This window comes from Myotis yumanensis, unplaced genomic scaffold, assembly GCF_028538775.1.
Source record: "Myotis yumanensis isolate MYYU_CA2020_CCGP unplaced genomic scaffold, mMyoYum1.0.hap1 SCAF_3, whole genome shotgun sequence".
Taxonomy (NCBI): Eukaryota; Metazoa; Chordata; class Mammalia; order Chiroptera; family Vespertilionidae; genus Myotis; species Myotis yumanensis.
In genome coordinates, this window is record NW_027223754.1 from 128,314,961 (window position 1) to 128,334,786 (window position 19,826).

The 19,826-nt window shown below is 37.3% G+C and overlaps 1 protein-coding gene and 1 pseudogene across 3 annotated transcripts in view; both read right to left on the reverse strand.

Annotated features, from left to right (window-relative positions):
• Window positions 1-13,461, reverse strand: part of LOC139006328 (proteasome assembly chaperone 4 pseudogene) — a 29,953-nt pseudogene extending 16,492 nt beyond the window's left edge.
• MGAT4C (MGAT4 family member C) overlaps window positions 1-19,826 on the reverse strand; it is a 740,042-nt gene that overhangs the window by 214,455 nt on the left and 505,761 nt on the right. The window lies entirely within an intron of this gene.

Below are 19,826 nucleotides of genomic sequence, written 5' to 3' on the forward strand. Positions count from 1 at the left end.
TTTTATCATTTCTGTGTCTACTTTAGGAAAAAGAAATTTCAACAAATCTACTCTCATCCCAACAGACTTCCACTCGTACCTTGTAGGCAAAGATTAGGTCCCAGTTCTATTTCTAAATCCCTGGCAACATAGAAAGGGATTTCAAAGATAGCCTAGATTAATAATGGAGAAGTAGAAAAAAATGTCAAGGAGTCAACCACCATGACCAATACAAGACCAAAGGTCAACAAAGTTACCACTGTTTCAGTTCTAAAATCAATGCCCTGTGTAGGGTGATTCTTTATTACACAAATATATAAGCATCATAGATGGAAACAGGGAGCTGAGAGCTCATACAGGGTCAGTTAAAATATTATAATTGTAACCAGAGTCACTGACCAAATGATTCAAGAGTCATTTCAAGTTCAACTTGAAAAAAGAGATTACAAAATTAGACACTTTAATATGAGGAAAAATATTTTGCAGTCATGAGTCTAAAAAGCAATCATTCATTGTGATTATTGTGGTAAGTGATTACTAGAGAGGGTTTCAAAAAATTTTGGCTGAATTTGTATACCTGGGATATACTGTATCTAAAATAAGATGCCACATGTCCCATTAGCCTACTATTTTCCTTTAATTATATAAGTTGAGAAAAAGAGAGTACAAATTTTGTGGATAGGTAGTTTGATAAAAAACATGATAAGGATACAGAAAATACACACACCATACACACACATACACACACATGGACAAAATAACACCCAGTCTTTAATAAAACAGTGTGGTAAAAGGTCTGTAGATAGATTACCAACTTTTACTTTGTTTCCCAGTTCCATCGCTCACTAGCAATGTGACCTTCCTAACTAATCCTATGTACTCCTATTAATAAAATTGTGGTAATAAATCATTTCCAGTTCTTAGGACTGTTGCGGGATGAAGGTAAAAATACCTGTGTGTGCTTAACATAGTGCCTAGTACTTTATAAATACCATAAATATTAGTTATAGAAGTAACAAACACAAGATAATTTTATTAAAATAGTATTATAAATAACTAGAGGCCCGGTGCATGAAATTCATGTACTGGGGGTGGGGGTCCCTAAGCCCAGCCTGCCCCCTCTCACAGTCCAGGAGCCCTCAGGGGATGTCCTACTAAGCTGCAGTCTGGCCATGGAAGCTGTGTGTGTGTGTGTGTGTGTGTGTGTGTGTGTGTCCCCTCTGGGGGCCTGCCTGCAGCCACGCCACAGAGGCTCAGAGCAGGCGCCCCTCTGTGTTGATTTCTCAGGCTCAGGCCATGCGTGTGTGTTGTTCTCTCAGGCTCCGGTCTGAGCCAAGCCCCTCCTCCTGAGCTGGTCGTGACCGTGATGGAGTCTCAACCTCATTTGCATATTTTCTTTATTATATATATATATATGTATATATATATATATAATATTTTTTAAATAACAATATTGTAAATATTGTAAACATTATTTACAATATTAAGCTTCAGTAAAATGCACAGTAGCATTTCTTTTTCTTTCAACTATTTATTAATACTTTTTATTTTAAATCAGTCTTTATATGTAAATCAAAACCACTGTTACTATAGGTTCATTTTCTTCTCCTTAGTTGTATCTCTGAGGAAATTAAATTGAAGAGATAACATCATGCAGGAGGCTATACATATATTAGGAGAAAAACTAATCTGATTTAAGTTTTCTGAGGTTCACAATCCATTTATGATAAAGTTTCATAAAAACATACATCAGGAGATATGACATTAGGGAATATAGAAAACAAGATACCTATAAGATCACATTAGAGGGTGACATCACAAAATTAAATGGTAGAGAGAAAACTATACACCCCAAATGGCACCACTTGTGATAAAGCCCATGATACAAAACCTAGATTTAATACCTGACCTAATTGCTGTTTCAACCTCTCCCAGAGATATAATCGTAATCAACCAGTTTGGAATTTTCTGTTCAACACCAGAGAGGCCATCTGTCACATGGGCCCTGTCTATATCCCATAAAAAGAAATAATTTGCACGATAAAAAAACAACAGCAATACCCTGGCTGTTCCCTTCCCCCTCAAAGAAGTCTTGATCTAAAAATAACCCTTTCTTTTCTTTTGTTAATAGCTCCTTTACCTTACCCTGCTTCCTATAATAACCTATTTTGTACAGTTCATCTGAGCACCCTTCTGCAATGGACATGGGATGCTGCCCAATTCATTAATTGCTTCATAAAGCCAATTAAATTTTCAAATTTACTTGGTTGAATTTTGTTTTTTAACAACTGTAACAGTTAATCCATAAATAAATTGATGCTGCTGTCCTGAGGACAAGGCATTTGTATTTCCATATTTTACAAGGCCAGCCTACTTTACAACATTAAGTTGTTACAACATCAAAGTGGTCCTTAATAATGTTTTATCTTATGACCGAAATTAACACTTTGTGACTTTTCATTTCCTCTAAAGGAAAGTTTGCTCCATAGCCTATCATGTTCTTCCTCTGTGTTCTGTGGGCTTAGCATCTTGTATAAGTGAGTTTAAAATTTTGGGGTTGTAAGGTCATTTTGAAGAGACATGGGCCAAAGCCATGAAATTTACAATGTGTAGATATTGCTAAGACAGGCAGCTTGCAGATAACCAATCATAAGATGCTAAGGCATATAAACCAATCCCAATAATGTTGCTTAGGCCAATCAGGAACTAACAAACATATAAACAAAAAAGCACAAGCACTTCCTCCTTCCTTTCCCACACCCCCCTCTTGCACAGGAGATATGCATAAGCCATGTGGGACTCTACAAATGGACTAATAGGCTTTAAGCTCTGGACACTGGCCTGCTCTGGGAACCCCAGCTGCACCTGTTCCAGGACTGGCTTCTCTCAATAAACTGGGTTCTGCTGTTTTTGTCCATGACTTCATTCTTTGATTTTGCTAGCCAATGAACTCAGACTTAAAACCCACCCACATTTTGGTTTCCACTTGAAATATACAGAATTATTTTGCAAAATTGAGGTTGTTTTGGGGTAGCATTTATTATAAAACCAATACTTAGGCAATGATAATATATGACTGACATGCAGTTTAGTCATTTCTCTTTACTTTTTTAAAAGCTATGTAAACCCATGATAAAATTAGAACATTATTATTAAAATGGATTAGTGACTTTTCCTCTCCATTCACATCCCCCATTAAGGGAACTGCATGTCCTAAATATTAGGGTTGGCAGAGCTCATCTTCTGCCAATACATTGCATAGTCAAGTAATATAAAAGTCTGCAACACATACAAGATTGTTTGAGCTGTTTGCAAAGAATGATCTATGATTAAAAGAATTTAGTTGTCTTGAATGTTACCTTGTTCTATTTTATACATTTTCATAGTGTTCTTATTTATTATGCTACAACATTTGATGTTTTTTATTACAGTCTTCAAGTTTACCGAAACATAAAAAAGGAGTGTCAATGTGAGCACATGGACCCTCCACTGTTACAGAGTTTATTTGAATTCAGCTTACATGGTTTCAGGGTCAGTAAGAATAAAGCTATTGCTGAAGGGACAGCTCTAATATGCTAGCAAACCTGGACAGCACAGACATAAATTTGTAGAAAGTAGATCTAAATTTGTATTGTATGCCATCTTCAAATGGTTAGGCCTTTTTACTCAATAATCAATATTCCATCCAGCACAATAATAAAACTTAGTATTATTTATGGTAACAATTGAAGTGTACTTTTCAGTCACAAGAGGAATGAAAAAGTTAGTGGAGAGATGATGTGATTTAATGAAAAGGCCATTGAACAAGCCACAGAGGCACTCAAATGAGATTATAAATGTGAAAGCCTCTGAAAAAAAGATGAAGTATTATGCAAACATAATATTAATAGTAAGAATCTAAAATGTTCAATTCTAGCAGAATTGGGATTAGCAGAATAACATTAAACATTTTTCAATACAAACAGAAATATACAGTACCATGGGAAACTCTAAAAACCATGTTTCAACTTCCAACTTGGAAGTATTGCTTTTGTGATCTTAAAGGTTGACCCTTAGCATCCTTTCTACACACAATCTTTTAACTTTGTTTTTATATAGTTGTATTCTGCTGATGTTCTTGTCTTTTTTCCTTTAGGAAATGTTCCTTGGCAACTGCATTATTAAAACTGGACATGGTCCAAAAGAGTTGTCTGAAACCATGGCAAATTTTCACTCAATCTCAGTGGAGTAACTACAAGGTAATTGTCCCAAAGTCATCACACTCTGGACGTCTCAATAAATCTGGCTTGGATAACATGAAAATTTACTTTCATGGAAGCTGGTGAAGAAAGGAACATAACACATTTCCTGTAAAATGCCAAATGACATAGCAATTCCAGAGAGTCAGTGAAAGTCTTCAGAAGTTAATTTAAGAAGGTTTATATCTCTTCATTTTTCTTCTACACTCTCATGTAAAAAAAAGAAGCATAAATTTCCTACATTTATTTATTAGCTCATTGGTATGGACTCATGAATTTTTATTTTGTTCAATAGCTTATAATTCATTACTGTGCTTAATTCTTTTGGTCATCACATTTGCCCAGATTGGGTCAAGCTCTGGGTCAGAGCTGCCCTGCCCAAGAGGGAAAAGCAGTCACACTCAGCAATGAGGGCTTCAGTGGTAGCTGATCCTGGGCTGTCTCAGATCCTAGACCTACTTGACTGCTATATATGTGAAAGCTTTATAGAGTGTCACCCACATGCCACGAACTGAAGCTGGTAAAGACATGCCGAAGCAGTCTGGTCAGCAATGCTGACAAGCCTTTTGCTTCGGTCTAATGTCTGGCTTCCTCCCACTAAGCCACTCTTCCTGAGTCTCAACTGAACCTGCTTGACCAGCCCAGCCCTCAACAGCACCCACGATTCAGGAAGAGATCATTTGTGTTACCTATTGTAGCATCCCCATGTCTCAGAAGTTATCCCCACTCCACAGCCTACCCCCTTTTACCATCCCATCCAATCACCCTGGATGAAAAATGTGAAGGGATTGAAAAGTACAGGATTGAGAGTTATAAAATATCTCATGGGGATATAAAGTATAGCATAGGAAATATAGCCAATAATATTGTAATAACTATGTATGGTACCTGTTGGGTACTGGGAATATCTGGGAGAACACTTTGCAAACTAACCACTGTGATGTAAATATCTGACACTATTACACAATAATATTGAATTTAAAAGAATTTTTAAAAAACCAGCCAGATGTCTCTCTTGGTCTGCACCTTTTTACACAGTTTCCTGAGACACAGGGAAGAACATTGAAGGGCCACTTAATGAAATTTGAGTTTTCCCAGGGCCTCAGCATCAAATACACCAAGCTCAACTTTATGCTGTGAACAAGCCAAAATTGGTCAGAGTGATTTACTATTCAGTCCAACTCAAAAGGATACCGTATATGGCAAAAAAAAAAAAACTCTATAGTTGAGGATCCTGCAAGAGACACAACCCTCCCTTTCAGCACACAGGCCAGAGAGCTGATTTGCCAAACATTGATGCTGCTACAGATTCAATCTTTCACTTAAAATTTCATCATTTCTGGTATTTAAATGACTGAGTGGCACATGGATAGTCCTCTCAGATTCCCAAATGGTAATGCTTTGCCCCCAGGTGAATAGGCATAGACCTTACACAGCTCTCTTTTTTGCTATTTCTCCCACTAACTATTCCACATGTACTGACCCCTTTTCTCATCTCTTATATCAGGACACTTGAATTTGATCCAGAAGTTTCAATAGCTTTTACTAATTTGGTTTGGTTTTCTGAGAAATAACTTTACAATAAAACATGAAGGTCTTTTGAAGTATATGTAATGGATAAAAGAGGAGAAAAAGTGGGAATGGGGGGCCGGCTGAAAGACTAGCCTTGCTACCCAACCCCATCTTTACACAGCCCCTCAGCAATGGACCATGAAAGGCATTAACCCCCACTTGCCACCTCCACACAAACACAATGTTCCAGCTCCCTACAGGCTCTGCTGGCCCCTCAGAACACCCAGCAATCAGGAGAATAGGAACTGGCTCTAGCTGCTATAGGAGCCCAGGAGCAGGAGGTCTTTTGGATATTTTTCCTTATTGAACAGACTAACAGCAATGGTGACCCAAGTGATAATATCAGCAAAGTGACTGTCAATTGCACTCCTCTTGATAATGAGTTGAGATTAGGGCTTCCTAACCCAAATGTCTAATGAGGGTCAAACCCCACGGAACTCTGCTCCAGCTCTCCAAGCCCACAATATGCACATGCGGCTACAGTTTTTGTTGTTTGTTTGTTTGTTTGTTTGTTTCTTTGTTTCTGGTTGAGAGGTTAGGAGAAGACAGCTGGCCATTTTTCTGACTCCAATTATCACTTTCTCTTGGTTACTGATTCACTTTCTTCATTCAAAATGATCTCTGCCACTTGTAAGCTTGGAGGGATTTGTAGAAAGTTAGAAAGGTCCACAAGTGGTTAAGCAGTGGTATGAGAGGTTTCAGAATATTCTATGATTGTTCCCTGAGGTACACACACTGAAGGTGACCCTCAGTGAGTCAGATTCTTATATTATTTCCTCCCCTCCAGTATGGGCAGCACTTGTGACTTACAACCAGCAGAATACGGCAAAAGTGATGGGATGCCACTCCCATGGGTGTATAGTTATATAAGACTCCATATTATCAGATTCAAGCAAGAGCCTCCCTGCTGGCTTTAAAGAAGTAAGTTGTCATGTTGAGAGAGGACCTGGGAGAGAGGAGCATCCTGGCAAGAAACCGAGGTGGACAGTAGGAGCTGAGAACAGCCAACAAGGAAGTAGGGATCTCAGTCCTACATCCACAAGGAACAGAATTCTGTCAACAACCACCTGGGTCTGCAAGAGAACCTGGACTCCAGAAAGAAAGACAGCCAAATAAACACCTTTATTTCAGACTCTTGAGACCCTGAGCAAAAGATCTATGTAAGCTATGCCTGTATCACTGACCCTTTGAAACTGGGAGATGATGTCTATTGCTTTAGGGATCTCAATCTGTGGTAAATTTTCACAGCACACTGCTTGGAGAAGACCTCGACATTCACCAAGCACTGAGAAGAGCCTGAAGGAAAAAGAGGGACCACGTTCTAGCCTAGCCCCTGACTTCTAAGTCCAACTCTCCAGGTGTCTGCAGTCTTCAAGGGCTCAACCTGATTCCAGGAGGTAGTGGTCAGAGTTTATATATTGTTTTTCTCACTAAGACAAAAATGTAAAAAAAAAAAGTAAGAGAAGAGCTTCTGAATACTCAGAAGCACTGTCTTGCACAGATAGCCATGCTCACATGCGTACACATAGACGCGCACACTGTCCTTTCTAGAATGCTGTGCCTGCTGATGTTCACTGAGCATTCTCCAGGCATGTTCGCTCCAGCTAGACTGCGGAAGATGGTGATGCCACAGCAGCTCAGGGGCGGTGCAGCAGACCCTCAGCATGAAAGATGTTCTACCAGGAGGTAGACAGGAATTCACACAGGAGTGAATTTCATTGCCACCTTCTGAACGGGACCTCAGATCTTCTAGTTCTGACTCTCCAATTACCAGGCCCAAATTAAGCTGTAACAGAGAAATCCTTTCAGATTATGGCTCTCCAAAGGGATCTACGTCTGAGGTCTCTCACCATATACTCATTTAATCAACATTTAATGAGCTTCTAGTCCTTGCCAGCACTGCTGATGCAGCAGTGGCTATGAAATCCAAACACGGAGAGCTCTGAGTCCAATGGGGGATGCAGAGAGGGAAACGACTATTAAAATGCAGGATAAGAAAAGTGCAGGTGCTGCCTGAGCACAAAAGGAGAACACCTCACCCTTCCCAGATGGTCTGGAAGGAAAGCCCCAGACCCCACCAGTAATGCGTCTGAACTGACATGTGAAAGATGAAAAGGGATTGACACCACAGGGGGAACAGGTACCAGCACCCAGAGGTGAGTTTGAGAAGCAGTGGGTGAAGCATGGAGTTTGTAGGTCCATCATAATAAGAAGGTTCAGCAAGCATCCAGCATGTACTGGGTGGCGGGGCTGTGCAAAGAAGATGGAAGGTATCATCTCATTTAATCCTCAAAGCATCCTTCCGGTGAGGCAACTGAGACACAGAGAGGTTAAGTGACTTGCCGAAGGTCAGACCACTGGGAAGTGCTGAAGCCAGGAATGAATGCCCAACTGACTGGCTCCGAGGCCCACACGCTCAACATCTTCTTCCTTGCCACACTCCATAACACAATGAATTAACTGTGAGAGTAGGCACATAGAAAAGTATGAGCTGGGAGAGGCAGCTGCGGCTTGGAGGAAGTAAGTGTGAGAAATAACAAACTGGAAATAGACAATGGAGGTCCCTATCCATTGAGCAAGGATTGAGAGCCCCTCCAGAATGTGGTCTAGCTGGTGGCATAGCACCTACATGAAGGAGCCTTGTAGCTTAAAGATACATTTTTTTTAAGACACGAGGGAGGGGGTGACTTGCTCCTTGCCGAGGGGTGTTCCAGCCTAGAGGGATAAAGCCTCTAAACTCCCAGATATTGGAGCTCTCGGTTTGGTCTCAGCCAACTGAGTTGCCCTCTCTGAGTGTATTGCTTCCTACAAATAAATCCTCATCTTCTTTTATTACTATTTTCTGTCTCGTGTTTGAATTTATTCCTAAAAGCAAGAAAAGCACTGGGATGCCGAGTACTGTCTCTGGCCAGAGACCCCCTTGTCTACCTCTGACTTAACCACATAGTGTAACTGAGTCAGGCCTCTACCTTCACCAATAGAGCCAACAATCCGACCCAAAAGTCCAGTCCACCCTACATTCTGGAGTGTCTGACCTCAGAATTTCTGTCCAATTCCTGAGTTCTTGCCAATAGCTGGGGCCCAGTCAGACCAGGTTTTTACAATGAGGCTTTGCCTGCCTAGAGCTTCTGGAAGCTAGAATCTTGCCTCCGCATCCAGTCCCCTTGCCTAGATCCTTCATCTCAGACCTTAGCCATCATGCTTTGCCTTCTGTTTTGGCCTTCTTCCTATCTTGGCTCCATGGGCATCCTTAGATTGTTTAGGGGTCCCTGTGCCTCTGTCTTTCTCTGGGGTCTAGAATGACCTGACTACAGACCATTGTTGAGAGAAAATCATGGACGCATGGAGGTGGCCATACCTTTCCCAAGGCAGAGTACTGTGGGACAACTTTTCCAATTACAAAACCGTCTTTGACCTCACTGTTCTCTGAATCCATGGTGCATCTCAATCCTCCTTCCGGATCAGTTGCTACAGTTGGTGATCAAATCCTGTTGCTTTGTTTTTCAGACTATTTTGAAAAGAGGAGGGATGTAATTTCCCTCTTCACGAGACTGTTTAAAGATGTCTTGCCCTTCCTGCCCACAAGAACAAATAAAGTAATCAGTGTTTTTTCATCAGCAAACGATAAATCTCTTCTTAAGAATAATTCTATAATCATTGTAGTTACCGAAATAAATAGCTCTGTGCAGACAACTTTGAAAACAAAATTTTCTACCATTACATGTATATTTTTACATAGGTGGAAATCCATATATTTTATATGTATACACATTTATTCTGCTTTCATATTTGAATATTATAGTGTAGTATGTTCTCCAATCATAACGATTTTTAACCTGCACCTGATGCATATTTTTCTCTCTCTGGATTTCACTTAATTCCACCAACCCCTGAAGGTATGGGAACTCTTCTATTTAGCAACTGGCCACAGCATTGCTTCCTTAGAATAGTGTGTGGTCTTTTGAAGGATCCTAGTCCCAATGTTAGGATGTTTATTTATGTGTTTACAAAGCAAGCATTGCTTATTGTCTATAAAGATGTTTATACATGACAAATTGAAACTGAATCTTTTTTTATGAGAATAAATTAACTGCTAAGTAAATAATCCCCACAATTCTCTACATTTTTGGATATATTGCTGTCCTTTTTATTTGACCATGTTGATGTTTTCAATATTATAACTAAATACTTAACATCTAGTTATTTATTATAAGTGTAGTTGGTATGAGTTAGGAAGACCAATTGAAAGGATAAATAATACCTGATATTTTACACATCAATCCATCACGTGAAGTTTTCCCATTTATGAAGGAGTCGACATTTGACAGTTCTGTCCAGCAGGTCTTTATTTCTCCTCAGTTCTGAATTGCTTGGGCATGACTTCAATTCTTAACAATCAATTTCCTGCCAGACTACTTGCAGTCTAGCATCTCAAACGCCTTTCTTTAAGCCACCAGTGACCTTACCTTCAATTGAAAGTATAGTTTTCTTTGTGCCTGTACTTTGAGCCTTTCTGTTGTTTTTTATATGTTTGGCTACCACATTCTCAATTACACTCTTCCTGGTTCAGAAACATCTATCCTGCCTCCTACAAGTTATATATATATATATATATTCATTCAGTTGCTATACCCCTTGCTGGGTCTACACCTCTTCATATTTTTCAACTATTCCTGTGTTCCAAAGGACCCTTGTTATATTTATATCAAATGTTAACTATAGATATTGACAGTATTCTTTTGTTGTTTGGCATGTAACTTAACGTACACAAGCTATAATGCTATTTGATATACTAATGTATAATGATATGCTAATTATAATTAGTAATGGTGTCATATACATATTAGTGACAAGGTGGCTGTAGAGATGAGGAAGCATTTAATACATTCAATTTTTCTTTCTATAATTAAAAATGCTCTTGTTTTTCTCTGGTGCAAATACTTTTTTTTTGCCAGTTTCTATTTGCCTATACCATTTATTTAGCTGCTATTTTTACTCTCTGTGTTTTGTTAGATGCTGGGGATTCAATGGTTGACTCAAACCAGACTCTGCCATTATTTTAATAAAGTTTAAAGGTGAGTGATGAAGATTGAAATTGAAAATTTAATCAAGCTGAAATTCTTGCAAGTGTAAGCTATTATTTTAAGAACCTGTAATTGGAAGATTTGGTCTGGTCAAAGAAGTCATGGAGGAGGACTTCCTTAAGGATGCACTTCTTTTACTGAGATTTGAATGATGAGTAGGAGTTAAATCTGTGAAGAATATTGAGAGAAACCTGCTACCCAGTGGAATGGCATGAATTGAGTTCAGTGGTGGGTCAGAGAAGACATTGTAAGAAAGATGCAAATGTTGCTGGAATTCACACACCATTTTGCACCTTGCAAGCTATATTAGTTTTGTCATTGACCTATAAGGAATAGAAAGCTATTGAAGAGTTTTAGTGACAAGGGGATGAAAAGATGGGAGGGAGGAAAAGAAATGCCATGTTCAGGTTTGCTTTTCCTGCATAAAAGTTCAAATGGATTTCTTCCGCTCGTCAATGCCTTTTCCTTCTGGATCTAAAGATAGGATTTAGATTTAGTTCTCCTGAATCAAAGGCCTCACATTCTGAGTATCCTTTGCTGAGTATCCTTTAAATAGTGGAATTCCCTATAGCTTTTTCTCTAGTTGATGTTCTTCAGTGAGATTGTTTTTGCAGTCAACTATTTTAAGTTTGTTACTAAGTGTCTCAACTCCAGTATTGTATATCCAACAACTACAAAATTTACCTCCTTTGCTCTTTAATTGGCATCTCAAATAGCATATCCAATGTATATATATATATATATATATATATATATATATATATATGTATATATATATATATATATATATATATACATACAAACAAAGAAAACCATGTTTTTGGTGTTTGTTTTGTTAATTCTCACCCGAGGACTTTTCCTTTGATTTTTAGAGAGAGTGGAAGGGAGGGGGACAGACACAGAAAGAGAAACATCAATTGGTTGCCTCCAACATGCAGCCTGCTGAAGTACGTGCCCTTGACTGGAATTGAACCTGTGACCCTTCAGTTCGCAGGCCAATGCTCTATCCGCTGAGTCAAATTGGCTAAAGCAGAAAAAGAGTTTTTTCCTTCCTTCCTCGGGCAGTCAAGCATTCATTTAACAAACATCTGCTGAATCCTTTTCCAGGCCATGGGTATTCAAATAAAAATTAAACAGAGTCTTGGACTTCAAGGGAATAAAATATTCTCTATAATTAGTTATCATATTTCCTGTGCTTAATATCACAATTCTGTATTCTAATAAGTTTTTGGTTATATATTTTCCCTTTCCCTAAAATGTTTACTTTCCTGATGGTAATCTCCACCTCTTTAATGCCTCACAGTTCCTGCCTATTTCTTACCATCAAGGTCATTTATCTTTCCTGAAGGATTCACTAGCATCCCATTATGTGACATTGCTCTGAGGGTTAATACTAAAAATCAAGGCAAGCAGGAATTTGTTCTACTAGAAACAGGCAGGCAACTGTCTTTTCTCTCTTGGGATGATTTGTCCTATTGTCTCTGGTGCCTTGCCATGACACCCATATTCTTGATGTAACATCAACACCCCACTTATCTCTGCATCTCCACCACCTTCCAGAGTGTCTATAGCATTGTAGATATGGGAGCCTGTAGATAAGCCTAATTAATTATATCCTCGTTGGATTCCATCTCTTTCTCCATATTGGAGACTCATTATTGTATAAATGAATGCATTTAGAATAACTGTTTTGGGGACAGTCTTCAGAAATAACTATGAAAATAATTAGTTTATGCTATTCACTAATGCTTAGTGCCTCTTTCTCTTCCCTCAATACTAATTTGTGTTTACCATAAGTCACAAGAAAGGAATAGGATGATATTTAATCTTTTCCCTTAAGATACAATTTTAATAAATATATTTTATAGTATGCTATTCAAGTAATTTTAAAGATAGCTACAATGAATTGAGTTGTGCAATAAGGAGGGAGTTCATTCCCCTGGATCTTCACTTGACATTAGCCCAATACCAATACTGAAACGTTGGGTCATTCAGGATCAGACATTTCCTCTCCTTGGCTAATGTCTGGTCACGATCATCAAGAGTGAAAAATAGCTGACTCAAGGTCTCTTTCACAAACTCTGATATTCTTAATTCTGTCATGTGTTTCCCTTCTCTGTTTTCTTACTAAATGAGTTATCCCATTGAGTATTACCCATTATTTAAAATAAATTAACAGAATGGGGAATCTAATAATGCCATTTGAAATCTAGTGAAGTAGGTTCTCTGGGCCTTTTGTTCCTCTGATGTGTCAGATTGCTTTAAATAGTCTTGGTTCCTCTTGTTTTGTTTCTCTTAGGAAGCATTCCACATTTACTCAAATCCACAATGCTGTCTCATCACAGGCTTTCCAAAGTATTTTAATTTAGAAGAACTCAATTTAACCTTCCAGCTAAGACTTACAGTTATGATTAGGTTGTGCCTACTGTTTTTTTACAGCCGGCATCTGTTCTGATACGTTGGTGCTAATTTTCAGTCCCCTTCATCCCCGCCTCCAGTCATAGCAAACACTTACCTGAACGCACTGTTTTTTCTCCTCCCATTTCAACTTGGTACGTAAGGGAAGCCCCGGTGCCTGAAATATCCATTTCTGGTCCTGTCTTGAAATATCCTCTATTCATTTTTAAAAATTCTACTAAATGACAGATTATTTTGGAAAAAATGAAATTTTTTTTTCAGGTAAGAATAAGCCCCTAGAATTCTGTCCATGCCTGTAATATGAAACTTATCACAACACATTATGATTATTTATGTTTGACTTTGTGTTGGCCTCTAGGTCATGGGCCTTTGAGGGCAACAGTGGTGACTTGTTCATTGCGGTCATGTCATAGGTGCTCAATAATTGTGTGCCTGCACTTTAAATAATTTATGGAATGACGAAGAACATTTAGAAGTGAAGACAAAATAAGTTAGTAAAATTATAAGGTTTTTATTTTGTGTTTTACATGTACATTAACACCTCATTTTTACAAGATTATAAACTGTGGGTTAGAGGGTGTTGTTTTGTGGGTTTTTTTTTTACTTTTCTTTTGCAACTCTTTTGATGTAAGATTGAGGATATGTTAGGCGCTTCACTGAAATAAAACAAAACAGATTTTAAAAATCAAAACACTCTTATTTTGCCTTTCAGAGTATGTTAGGCATACAGAACAGGATGAGATAGAGAAGGACTCTGGCCTAATTCTATCACCATTTCATCACCCACGAGAGACAATGAGTTGCTGTTGGAAAGCAGGAGTGTTGGTATCTGTAAAACCTTTTATAACCATACATTTCAAGTTCTCATCAACTGATAAAAAACAATGGTATCCTAATAAAACCCTAATATGCAAATCTACCAAACAGCAGAACGATCGGTAGCTATGACATGCACTGACCACCAGGGAGCAGAGGCTCAATGCAGGAGCTGCCTCTGGTGGTCAGTGCTCTCCCACAGGGGGAGTGCTGCTCAGTCAGAAGCGGGCTCATGGCTGGTGAGTGCAGTGGCATGGCAGGAGCCTCTCCCGCCTCTGCTGCAGGCAGGTGGTAAGGAGCGAGGGGTCCCAGACTGTGAGAGCCCTGGACTGTGAGAGGAATATCTGACTTCCGGCTTAAGCGAACATCCCCGGAGAGGTCCTGGACTGCAAGAAGGTGTAGGCTTGGGCTGAGGGACTGTCTCTCTCCCCATCCCCCTGCCCAGTGCACGAATGTCTTTGCACTGGGCCTCTAGTAAAAGATAAAGGCAAATAGTGTAAAATAGAAAAAAACATAAATCAGAAAACTATAGGATTTTCCATTTATATTATTGACATTTATATGATTTAAAAGCTGGAAAATGCTCCTAAAAGTTATTAAATCCATTTTTTACTTAATCTATTTTTCATATTTAAAATGTGAGATCTAAGACATATCAGAAATTTTATATGCAGTAACTGATAGGTCTATGTCTAGTACTAAAAACTCCAGAAATCAGTAGCAAGCTTTAAAGAGTAATTAATATGATTATTGCCCAACAGTTCTGTGTTTGCTGTATACCAGAGGTTTTGTGTTTGCAAATATTGATTTTTAATGAAACACCTAAATTAATTAAAACATGCACACTATACTAAATAAGTCAGTGAAAAGGAGGCAGCACTGATTAAGCACATAGAATATGTCAGACACTGTTCTCAGTGCTGATAAGATGAGCTTACAGAATTTTTGCGACAACCCTATGAGGTAGGTACCACTTTCCTTTCCCCAAGTTTTATATGAATAAATAAGATTGGAATGAGGTGTGGCAGGAAATCATACTTAGGTAGTCAGTTCCCAGAAACAATATTTTTACCACAGTTCATGCAGAGAAACAAGCAAAAAACATTTTTGAGAACATCTGCTATTTATTGCTCTACTGAACAGGACTGTTTGTTTGTCCAATCATCATCTGGATGTACTTAAATTAAAATTGAGAAAAGTTGCTGGGACTTAACTTTGCACTATACCTATCAATCCAACAGATTTTATCATGCTCTGCCCCACATTATAAATCTCATCCAGCTCAATATCTCATCGGACTGACTGCAGTACCAATATGTGCACTCTGTTTTAGTAAAAATACATTTTTCACATTGATTCAAATACTATGGTTCACCCTGAGAGTTTTATAGTGTGCGATGGCAAAATGGTAGAGTCACTTCAGAATGAAAACTGTGACCGTGACTGTCTTTATGCTATGCTCACTTCCTTGCACTTAAAATCAGAATTGCAGAACAACCAATTCTCTGCTTTGAGCAGATTTTGTACTTGAAAATCACATGTTATGTCAGCTTATATTTTATTCATCACAAATATTACCAAAATTAATTTTGGAATACTGTTAGGTAAAAGTAGCTAAATTCAAGGCCTAGTGTCTTGTAAAACTTTTTTTTTTGCAAAGCAACCATGGCTTTATATTCCTTTAATTTAGCTAATTCAGACCTTTTATTATTGTATTCTAATTCCAGTCCTTAATTCTGCACATTTCAAATGCATATTAGTAAAAGGTATAAATTCAGGGACATAATATTATTTTTCAATATCAGGGATATAATTTTATATACTATTATAAGAGTAAATTTGTGCTAAATTAACTATGTGCAGGCAGCTTTGAATTGTTTTATACTTTATATGTAGGTCACTAGATTGATTCGTTAGTAGCTAATTAAATGATACCATCTAAAATGGTTTATCTTCAACTGATAGGTTCTATGTACAGATTTATTTTTCTCTGAGGAGGTTAGATTGCAGGCTCTTTTTAAAAAATCACTGGGCATCTGTAAATAAATTCAATAGGTAGTAAATATCATTTTCAATTCAACTCTCCTAGCACTACTATTAATAAATGCCAAACTACTGAAAAAAAAAATGAGTGTTAAACTTTAGATTATTTCTTGTTTGCTTCTTTCAAATACAAACTACTATCATTTGGAAGACATTCTTAATCTTTTAAAAAAGAAATATAAAATTCATCTATTTCTTAGTCTCCCACTTATACTACCCAAACCCCATCTAAAGCCAAACAACTGTAAAATTGCCTTATGACCATCAATGACTTTTTTATAAAGTTGGATAAATTATATGCCAAGATTGCTTGAATGCATCCTACACATACAAAATCACTTTGTGCAAAAATTTTTTTTTGGAATACATTGTAATTTAAGCATTTTATTTTTGTTATGTTGCAGTGATTATATTCAGAACCAAATATGAGTTATAATAAATTGATAGATATTTTTTCACAATACTTAAGTGTAAAGTACTTACAAATCTGTTTTAGGTTAGAACATACATAAACTTGATACATAGAAACACAAGAAATACAAGTAAGTCCATTTTTCAACCTGTTTCCCATTTCATAGCAAGTTTATTGTTTTATTAATCTACACCTTGAAATACATTCTATATTTTTCATAATTTAAAGATAAGAGTGTGACAGATAGAAAAAAAGCAAGGATCTTTCATATGTTCAGTTACAAATAAATCCAAGCACCAAGATAAGTGCTTGGCACAGAGTAGATAATAAAAAAATGATAATAATAACTAGTTAAATAGCCACACATATGAAGGAAGATGGGGGGAAGAAAAGAGAGAAGAGAGATTGATCGATTGATTGATTGATAGATTCATTGGGGGCACTGAAATTTGAAAGCCTATTTCTAAATTCTGACTTCTTCATTTATTGATTTACTGATCGGGCCATCATTGGCAACAAGTTAATAACTATGAGTCTTTGCTCATTAGCTGCATAATATCAATTACTTTATCACAGACCAGTTATTAAGAATAAGGGATATTGCCGAAACCGGTTTGGCTCAGTGGATAGAGCGTCAGCCTGCGGACTGAAAGGTCCCAGGTTCGATTCCGGGGTCAAGGGCATGTACCTGGGTTGCGGGCACATCCCCAGTAGTGGGTGCGCAGGAGGCAGCTGATCGCTGATCGATGTTTCTCTCTCATTGATGTTTCTAACTCTCTATCTCTCTCCCTTCCTCTCTGTAAAAAATTAATAAAATATATTTTTAAAAAAAGAATAAGGGATATTATGTCTGTGAACACCTTTTAAATTTTAATGTAAATATGAATATTATGTTTATGTACAAAAGATATGCATCTAAATAAATATTCATACATTCACATAAAATTGCTAAGATGACATCATAGCTACTATATTCTTGACTTAACTAAAAAGTTGGCCACGGAAGTCCAGAATTTCACACTGTTAAGACAAGCACAGAATTAATGACACATCCAAATAATTCAACAGAGAAAGTACAAAAGTACAAAACTAAATGGTACCATGAATTTAATAATTAAAAGAAGCTAATGAAGGCGCTTATCTAAACAAAGTGCTAGGAGAAAATTAAGGCATACAAGAGGAAAAAAATGTTATTTTGGAATAAGTGATGATATAATTTGAGGAACAATTTTAAAAATAAAGTAATATATTAATATAATATATTACCTTCAGCCTCTGGAAAATGAAGAGAACTTCAGAAGGGTTAATATATATCTTTTTATCACTGTGCACTTTTCCCACCTCTTCTTAAGACCTATAAAACCTGTCACTTAGTAACATTTAGCTTGGCCTACCACATACAGAGAACTCGGTAATACAGAGAAAAATGCAAAAGAAGAAAATGATAATCACATATCTCAGACAAAGGACTATGTGAGGCAAGAAACACAGAAATACATTGTAGCTCCAGGAATCTTTTGCCTATGGCTTCCTGCACTACAAATTCTGCCCAGGGAGTGTGCAGCATGAGAAATTGCTATGATCCTATTGATGTGCTCTCTTCAAAAATATGAAATAAAAAGTGAAAACTTTGTGTCAATGAAGTCCCCCATCCAGGTAGATCATATCATGCCAATCCTGTTGTACAAAGTTTTTCAAAGGAAAACAAGGAGATAAGCAATTCTGCCACTGCAAACACTCTCAGAGCAGTGCAGTTTTATGATTAGAGACTCTAATACTGAGAGAAGCATTCATACACTGCAGAAAATGCAACTTTCAATGTCTAGACTGCTCATTGCCTGAGTAAGATTTTCTTCATTGCTGACAGGATGATCTAAATAGGTTTTTACAGAATTAATTGTTTGAAAACAAATGCTTTCCCTTCGTCAAGATTGATCACCTGTGAAAATGACAGAGTCAATACCTTTGGATTATTCACCTCCACTTTAAAGTACCTAAGGAAAACAAAAATCATTTCAAAGCAGTGACTCATTCTTTCAAGTTCACACTATCAAACTTTTGAATTCTCATTTTTAGATGTTGAAATTCACAGAATAACCAACATAAATCTCCCTGTAAAAAATTAACTCCAGATACACATTTGTAAGCTTTGGAGATTTAGCGGATTGTGTGCTGTCTTGCCTGAGACAACAAAGCTCAATTCTTTAGATTCCATTAATACATACCTGACACTTTCTATAAACTCAGTTTTGTTCAGATCTGAATTGACTGAGGAGACAAATCGAACAGCAGTAATGCCAAGCGCTGCCAACAGGACTGGGCTAGTCGGAGATGGAGAAGTGTGGCACAGCTGAGAAACGCCTGTTGTCTTTAAGTACAACTTCAGCACCTCCACACCCTGATTTCTAATTACCTAAATTACTGCTTTGCACAGGCAGCGATATTTGATGGTAAAGCAGAGTAAAAACAAATCTGAAAAGCATGAGCATATTGTAGCCTGATAGACGAGTCATCATTATTCAAAAGTTTTATTACCCTATAAAAGATGGAGATGCTAGTAAGAGAACATGTTATATTAAATAACAGCTACCTACAGTGTTGTGTGTCTTCATTTAATAAACAATTGCATTCAACTTTAAGATAACAACTGTCTGCTAATTTATTGTGATAATAAACAATAGCTGAGGAGTTAAAAGTGTTTTTGAATTCTTCATTTGGGAGCCTGTAAACCTCCTGCCAAGTAAAAGCTTTCATTGTATTTGATTTTTCAGAATCCCTGTCAGGTTCAGTCACCTACAGTCATAGCAATTCAACAACTGTACATATATTTGTTTCACTACAATGCTGTAAGGATCCTCAGATGTAGATATTATTTCTTATAAATGATTAAATAATTGAAAGCTCTCTTTTCAGGGTTTACATAATCTGCAGATACATAAAACACAGCTTTTTGTTAAGCATTTAAAAGCATTCAGTGCAATACATGATTCTAACATCTCTTAATTCCAGGGGAAAGAAAAACACCCACACTGTTCCTTAAACCCATTTGCTAATATCATTTTAAAATAAGAAATATAAATACAGAGTACTACAACTTTATTTCAGAAGCTAAAGCCTGTGCTCACTTGGTAAATTTTGTTTTCCTGTATAGATACAACTTTGGGAAACTGTCCCAAAGAACTATCACTTAACAATTACAAAGTTTGACTCATTTTAAATTTATAGCAATTCTACTTGGTTGACCATTTCTACCGCTTCCCTTTG